The sequence below is a fragment of the Vulpes lagopus genome, chromosome 11, assembly GCF_018345385.1.
Source record: "Vulpes lagopus strain Blue_001 chromosome 11, ASM1834538v1, whole genome shotgun sequence".
Taxonomy (NCBI): Eukaryota; Metazoa; Chordata; class Mammalia; order Carnivora; family Canidae; genus Vulpes; species Vulpes lagopus.
Window position 1 is genome coordinate 29,670,564 of NC_054834.1, and position 8,884 is coordinate 29,679,447.

Genomic DNA, 8,884 nt, shown 5'->3' on the forward strand with positions numbered 1-8,884 from the left:
ACAGATAAAATTATTTCTCATTTTTGACTTCCCCGAAGGCCACCATCTTTTTTTTTTGCTTTCCTGGTTACAAGGGAATTTTTTTCTAAGGATTTATAAACATCTGACATGGGGTTTTAGCCCAGAAACCCTGAAACAAGAGGCTTATTGTTTTAACTGATAACGCTACCAAGTCCCAGCACTAGTTTTGATGTAATGAAAACTCTACAATATGCTTCATTTCCCAACAGCCAGTTGAATCTATCCTGGATATTCAGAATATCAAGCAGATGCTCACATCTTTTTAAAATATTTGGTTGTAATACTTGATAACCAAAATCTTTACATGATGACTGAATGCAAAGATATTTCTGTTTTTCTAAAAGAAAGGCATTATATTTCAGAAATACGCAAGGCTATTGCATTGCGAATAGTAATGAACATCCCTGTACCACCACCTAACTTCAAAGAGAAAGCACGCATGCAGTTAGAGCCCTTTCCATAGCCCCACGATGACCAACCCCCTCACCACTCTCAGGTAATCATGATCCTGAAATTGTAGTTTATTATTTCCATGAATTTCTTTATTTTTTAATTTTTTAAAAGATTTTATTTATTCATGAGAGACACAGAGGGAGAAGCAGGCTCTCTTCAGGGAGCCCAATGTGGTACTTGATCCCGGGACCCTGGGGTCACTCCCTGAGCCGAAGGCAGATGCTCAACCGCTGAGCAACCCAGGCGTCCCACCATGAATTTCTTTATACTTTTACTGCCTTTATGAAGCATCCCGAACAATACGTGAGCATAATGTGGAATGCCATACTTTATATGTTCTCTTGCAGCTCGTTTTTTTCAATTACTGGGAACAACTTACAAGTGATGACTTTGTTTTGTTCACCGCCTAGGACAGTGCCAGACGCGTAGCGGGTACTCAAGTATTTCTAGACCAAACCAGCATGATATTTGTAAGCTTTGTCTACATACGTATTGCTCTTGTTTCATTTTTACTGCTGTGTAGTATTTCACTTGGTTACATCACATACTCCCATTGAAGGATATTTAGATCATTTCCTTTTTTTCTATTATAGATGTGCTATGCACTGCAAACATCTGTTTACCTCTCCAGACAGATAGTGACACTTCTGGGATATATATCAGAGTAGGATGATGGGCTTTCACAAGTGGTTTGCCATTTCATATCAGTGCCAATGACATTTGTGCATTCTAGAGGTTTCCTATCTTTTCCACACTAGGTTTAATCAGAATTCTTAATATTGGCCATTGGGATGAATGTGTTGGCATTTTGTTGCACTTTTCCTTTTCTATCTTCCTGTTTACTGTTAGGATAGCATCCTCTCATACGTTCATTGACCGTTCATGTTTCTTTGATGAATTACCCGGTCATATTTTTTGACCACTTTTTGGCTTGGTTACTTATTTTTTTCCTTACTGCTTCCAAGAATATACATATTTTTAAAAAGATTTTATTTATTTATTTGGTAGCAAGAGAGAGCAAGCGAGCACAAGCAGGGGGAGGGGTAGAAGGAGAGGGTGAAGCAGACTCCCCGAGGAGCAGGGAGCCCGAGTTGGGGCTCGATCCCAGGACCCTGGATCGTGACCTGAGCCGAAGGCAGACGTTCAACCAATCGAGCCACCCGGGCACTCCAAGAATATACATTTTATTAATTCTGGGTGCCATCCTTTGTCAGCTTTACAAATGTCTTATTCCATTTGTGGCTTATCTTTTCATTGTCTTCTCCCTGCAGGATTTAACAAAACAAAACAAAACACAACCTTGCACTGTAGTACTTATTCCATTGAGTTGTAATTTTCAATCCATTACAATCCATTAAAAATACTTCATCCACTAGATTGTGGGGTCCTCAGAGGCAGACTATCATTCATGGTGCCCTGTACATTTTGGGGCCCAATAAATACTTTTGACTTTCAGTTTTGGAATGGCGAGGGCTCCGTCCCCAGACAAAGTGAAAGACAGCAAGTGGGGAGCGTCCAGGGGTTGGGAAACCACAGCCACCGGTCGGAGCAGCCTGCTTGGTGCTTTGGAAATGAAGTTGTATCAGAGCCCAGCAACGGTGATTGTCCCCGGGTAGTCGGTGGCTGTCCTCCTGCTACTGCGGCAGAGCTCAGTTGTCGTGACAGAGACCATGTGGCCCACAGGTCCCAAGGTATTTACTTATTTTTATATTTTTAAAAAGATGTATTTATTTATTCATGAGAGACACAGGCAGAGAGAGAAGCAGGCTCCCTGCGGGGAGCACGATGAGGGACTCGATCCCGGGACCCTGGGGTCACGACCTGAGCTGAAGGCAGGTGCTCAACCTCTGAGCCCCCCTTGGGCCTCCGGGTCCCGAAACACCTAGTGTCTGGCGGTGAGCGGAGCAGGTGAGCCCATCCGCCTGCCTTCGGCTGCCTTCCCTGCTGCGGTGACCTATTGCCTAGAAGCTTCTGCTTAGCCCTGCACGCTGGCGTGTGAGAGCGAGATGTGCAAGAAATGCTCTTTCCCCACAACTACCTCCCTTGAGAAGAGAAGGACGTGGGTCAGAAATGACTAAGTAAGTCTGAGATTTATGGGGACGACGCGACCACGTTCCTGTACGCCAAGACCAGCTAACTGAGGACACCTTCCTTGGGTGTCAGTCGCCTTCTCCAAACATAAAAGGGCGCCTGAGTTGGGCACCTGCCTTGGGCCCAGGGCGTGATCCTGGAGTCCCGGGATCAAGTCCCATGTTGGGCTCCCTGCATGGAGCCTGCTTCTCCCTCTGCCTGTGTCTCTGCCTCTCTCTGTGTGTCTCTCATGAATAAATAAATAAAATTTTAAAAATGAAATAAAAGAAACATGGGAATCCTCTTTGTCTTTGTCGTTGCATACTAATTAGTATTTCTGAGAAAGCCGGAGTCAACATCTTCAGATGGATCTTCATGGAGAGGGCAAAGAAAGAGGCTTTCAGAATATAAACAGAGAGCATTCAAATAAATGTAAACTCTGCACCCCCAAAGAGACTGTCCAGAGTGTCACCTAATAGTGGCTACAGTTGCCATTACTGTTAATTCAGCTGGAGGTTTTGAGAAAGAAAGGATCACTTTTCCAGGTAAACCACAGCCTAGTAAGCCAGCGTGGGTCCAAGAGCATTCCCGAACATCGAGCCATTGCAATCAAATGGTGCAGAAAAATGTTGCCTTCCTAATCCACTATTAGATTTATTTCCCCCCATAATTTAAAGATAAATTTGTGAGTAACAAGTCACTTGACACAGTATGTTGTTTCTCTAGACTGCAAAGGACCAAAACTGAAACAAACGAACAAAATACAAATCTTGCAGTGATAGAGGAAGGAAAAAGATAAGGAAATATTTCATGGAAAAACTCTACTGGAAAAAAAAAGTTAGAATTTCTGGACAGATTACTGCTTTTAAGGCCTTTTTATTTTAGTTAATTTGCGGGGGTGGATGTTTAGTTGTTTATTTTTAAGTTTTTACATTCAAGTACGAGAAACAGTTATACTAGTTTCAGGTGTACAATATAATGATTCCACGATTCTATACGTTACTCAGTGCGCCTCACAAGAAGTGTGCTCTTAATCTCCCTCACCTATGTCTCCCGTTCCTCTCCTCCCCTGAAGCCTTCTTTTGGAGCAAAACAGGTGTTTGTGAAGCCTTCCCTTGTGGGTGCATTTACCACATATAGGTGAACAACCTCTAGTAAGAAAGGCTGAGGGATCAAGTTTGCCCCGACCTAAGAATTCCTATTTCTAGTTTATTTTGTAGGGATTAGAACCAGCTGCCTTGAGTTCAACAGGCTTAACATAATTAATTTATAATTAATTAGCATTGTTATTATTATGTTATGTTAATATAATTAACATAAAAGGGTGCCTGGGTGGCCCAGCTGTTGGGCGCCTGCCTGCCTTTGGCCCAGGGTGTGATCCCCGGGGTCCTGGGATTGAGTCCCACGTCGGGCTCCCTGCATGGAGCCTGCTTCTCCCTCTGCCTGTGTCTCTGCCTCTCTCTCTCTGTGTCTCTCATGAATAAATAAATAAAATCTTAAAAAAAAAAAAAAAGAAGCTCCATTGTTATACCCAGGGGAGATGTTCTTTGGGACAGGGGTCTGCTGTCATCTCGGTTTGCTGACTTTCCCCAGTAAAATCACAGTCCCAGCTTGATCTTGCCTTTTAACTCATTGGCCTGTTGTGTGGCGAGCAGGACAAGCTCAGACCCGGCTATGTGGCCCTTTCCAGGGGAAGGTTGTAAGCCCTGGTCCAGCAGGTCAAGGTGACACCCCGGCAAGCGTGCTATGATCACACACTTTGGGTTCAAAAGAAAAAAATGCACCGAATCTCTTCTTTCATTTTCCTAACATCACCAGCCTATGTGTGTCGCCACTCCTCACCTCATCCCGTTTTAAAAGTTCAATGATAAAATATACAGAATGTTTAAAAATAATCTAAATTAATGTAGCCCCCCCATAATGCCATCATTCTATCTTTAACCCACCGATACAGAAATGGATATTATTTCATAAAAATTTCTACCAAAAATTGCTTCCAGGTTCACCAACTACTTAGGGACAGAGAAGGAGTCTTAGAATTCCTTTGTAAGCACCCTCCCCTGCCTTCCTCCCCATCATCACCCTCTGCTGCCCACAGAGGAGGTCACTCCATAAATGTGGCTTTACGGCTCCTGATATTAGAGCGCATTATTTACCTGGTGGCACTTTGTAGGGAATAATTGGGGCAGACGGAGGGGGCCTAGGATGGAGCACGGGGGGGGGGGGGGGGGGGGGGGGGGGGGGAGGGGGGCAGAGGGACAGAGTGAAGCAGTGAAGGAAGATGGTCTCTGAAAGCATTTGCTAATTTACAACTTCTGGGGCCGCCGAAACCACTTTCAGATTTTGCAGCCTTTGACATTTCTGCAATTTTTCCGTGTCTTTGCTGCTGTTCCAGGACGACAGATAAGAAACCCTCAAACCTCGCTCTGTTCTGTAATAATGAGATTGGAAAGAAAAGATCTTTTTCATCTTTTTAACATTAAAAAAAAATACTAGTCAAAGCCCGGCAGTTCAACAAATATTACTCATGTCGTTGGTAAGAAGAAAAGGGGACTTTTGAATTAAAAAAAAAAAAAAAGGACAAGACGAACACAGAAGCATTGTTTGCATATCAGGAAAATTAATCTACGTAGGAAAGTGTGAGAGCCTGCAATTCAGAAAGCAAAGAATTAGGACAGCCCAGCTGAGAATAATTTTCTAGCCAGTTAATTTAATTGCATAAATCATTCCTTTGTTAGCAATAAAGAGATATAATTAAAATGAGATTGCCTCTAGTTTCTATTCTCTAGAAACTAAAGGAATTGATTTTGGGCAAAGCATTCTTCCAAATACCGGATCGGCAAATTACATTTACCTTTTTAGAAAAGCTAAATTATTTTGCCGTAATATCATGGTGGGTTTAATTAATTATAGATCTGCCATATGATCTTAAAGAAATAATTTATTTAATGTCCTTAGAACAGAAGTTTGCAATCATGTGTGTATCCCTTTGGTAGATGGTGTGCAGATTTTTACAAACAGGTCAGAAGTTTAACAGGCAGCTGTCAGGAGGAATTTGAGGCAGCATAACAATTGTTTGGGGTTTTGGTTTGCTGTCCTTATTTAAAATAATAATAAAAAAAAACCCGCCACTACTTAGTATTGCATAATTTAACTGAACTCATTTAGATGGGCTTTATTCTAAAATTGCTACTGGTAATTATTTGCTGTCTCCGAACCTTTGGGATTTAAAGAGCCTATAATTGTCTATTAAATAGGGGGAAATCAGATCAAAGAGGAATGCAAAAAGTCTCCTACTATAAAGCACAGGTCTGCTGATCAGTCAATTGAATGTCAGAGAGAATCGCTAGCTGTGACAGAGAAGAGGCTCATTTTTATGGTAATGAATTTGAATTTTTTAAAAATGTGCTACAGCAGACTCGCTTGCTGCAGAGTTTTCAAGTTTGCTGGTATTAATTGGCAACAGGGATTTGTGCAATGCTGGGAGGGCACCTCACAGGCCTTTCGGGGGCCTGGGGTCTGGGAAAACCGTGTCCCAGAGCCATGGCTGGCACCGGAGTCCTTACCCACCCCCCAAGCCCAAGCCTCGCAGGAGCCGGTGGTCCTCTTTCCATCTTAAGCTTCAGTCGCTTTCGGAGTTAGTGGTTGCTGGAGCCTGGTGGGTGCCTTGTCCTCGCCCAGGCCTCTAGCAAAGGCTTGCAGTGCACCGCTAATGCTTCCTTAAGTTAGGGCAGCCCGGGTGGCTCAGCGGTTTGGCGCCACCTTTGGCCCAGGGCCTGATTCTGGAGACCTGGGATCAAGTCCCATATGCCATATTGGGCTCCCTGCGTGGAGCCTGCTTCTCCCTCTGCCTGTGTCTCTGCCTCTCTCTCTCTCTCTCTTATGAGTGAATAAATAAAATCTTAAAAAAAAAATGCTTCCTTAAGTTAGAGGGTGTCACAGGGATGGCCCTTATCATTCACAGTGTAGTAACCTTCCCTATTTCTGAAAGATAAACACTTTTCTTAAAGGAGAACAGAATGCTGTAAAATAGATTGATTTTTATACTGGACAAAATGTTTGGAGTGGCTGTTGGAGGTTCATGTGTTGACCTGTGAGGGCCAGAAGTACACCACCATTTACCCAACTCCTGGCTCATGAGAAGGCAGCCGGAGGAGAAAACCAGCCCAGGGCTCAGGAGAGATGAGGTCGTCCTGCAGGATTTCCAGGGCTCCCTGAAGATCTTCCAGAGGAGCTGGACAGGGAGGAAGGAGGATGACTATCTAGATGCTTCTGCAGCCCCCCACCCCCCTGCACTCACTCCCCAAGGAAGAACTGTTGGATCTGAGCTCCATCTGCTTAGAAAGTGGCAGATGACTCCCTTCTCCACCAGGGCAGTTGCTGCGATGGACACCGGGATGGGACTCCAAGAACAGGGCCTAGCCCTCGGATCCCAAATGCCACCTAGGCTTGTCACCTAACGCCATAACTTCTGGACTTTGATTCTTCCTCTTGGGTCGCGGCCGGGCACCAGGCCCGACTGGCTGGTCCCTGATCACCCTTGCAGAACGCTCAGAGCTGCCACGACCTCCCTCCCTCCCTATGCCTAGTCTTTGTGACTAAAACCATTGACTTGAGCAGACCATTGGTGCAGCAAAAATAACTAAAAATTAATGTGAGGTTGATCAACAAATGCTCTGGTTTATTTGGAAAGTCTAGACTGAAACATGAACGTGGAGGACATTGTCAGCGTTCAAATGATGGCTTCAGCCCAAATCGTTATGGACTCTAAATACTCTTACCTTATGAGGAGCAGTTTCGACCTTATCCCCTGATTCTGGAGCATCTCTGCTAATTAATCCCAACTTCAGGCAATATCGGGGCCTGTTCTATATACTGTTTTTCTTAATCTGCGTCTGTCGGAACGAGTTTCCGACTTGCTCCCCAGTACTGTGGTTTTGGTTGTTCTATTTTGTCTTCAGCAAGGATACTTTCTGTTCAGCAAGTTCACTCGTGGGTGGCACGGATAGTGCTGCTAATTGCATAGGTCAAGGGACATCCCAACACGCAACGCCCAACTCCTTCAAATGGGATGCCTGTCTGGATACATCTGGAAGCATCCATCAGTGTTATCGGGTGTAACTGGAATACTTAGGACATCCTGGGCCGTCTCCCGAGTACGTGGTCTGATTCAGGAACATCATGACATTCATTCTCATCACGTGGAGACTGTTTCATGCCCCGCTCACCCCCCCACCTAGGTTACAGATGGGGGAACTTCAGGTCGGAGAAGTTCCACGACCCTCGTGGAAGCCCAAGCACAAGAAGCAGATTGCCAGCACGTCCTCATAGCAGCCTCTGGCTTTCCTACTTTAGCTCCCAATCAGTCACCTGATGTGGACCAGGTAAGAGTGACGTCTAATCAAATTATTTTGCCATAGAAGGATTTCATTTTTGTAATGTTTGAAAACAGGTTAAAAATACCCACCAGCGCATAAGTATCTATGAACCATAAAGAGTTTCAGGGGCTTTGGGCTTTATCTTTGCGAGTCCCACTAAGGGCTATTACGGTTACTCGGTATGACCTTGGCTGCAACCACAGGTCAAGGGCATGACCTCCTCTCCTTGGTGCTCCAGGCCATTACTACCACCTCCCTCCTCTATGTCCCATGATATCCTTTACCTACCTGTCTGTGTGTCACAGGAGTTTATTGTTACTTCCCTATATGAGCAACTCCACCTCCACCTGTGAGCTTTTGGGCTCACACTGTTTGATCTCCAACATCCGGCGCAGAGACACTCCATTACGCGTTATTGTTATTATTACCAATATGGGGGGGTCATCCCATGACCTTGGCCCCCATGGCATCCAGGTCATGTCCTTGGCCTCCTATACACAATATCTATCAAGATATATGTCTACCATGCTTCACAAAGGACATTTTTCAGGCTAGATCTATAATAAATTTTGCAAAACGGAAGTCATCCCAAGCTGTGTCAGGCCTTTCAACAATTGCCAGGAGACGTGCGTGCATAATATTGGACATGGAAGACCATCGTGCTCCTGAGCAGCTGTAGCTGGCGCTCCTCAGCGCTGTGTCTGAGGCCCTCTTTTCACAGTCTGCCGTTTCCCTGGGCTTTGTTGTCTGCTTTTCTGTTAACTTCCAATTCTCCATGTCCAGCCCAGATCTTTCTTCTGCACCCAGACCCATGCATGTGCTTTTCTTCTGAGCACCCCCACTTAGATGTACCATAGGACCCTATTCCAATGCATCCGAAATATAACCCATCAATTTCATTTTCCCCTTCTTAGCAGTGGTACCACCAGTTACCTGGTTGCACAAGACAAAAAAAGAAAGAA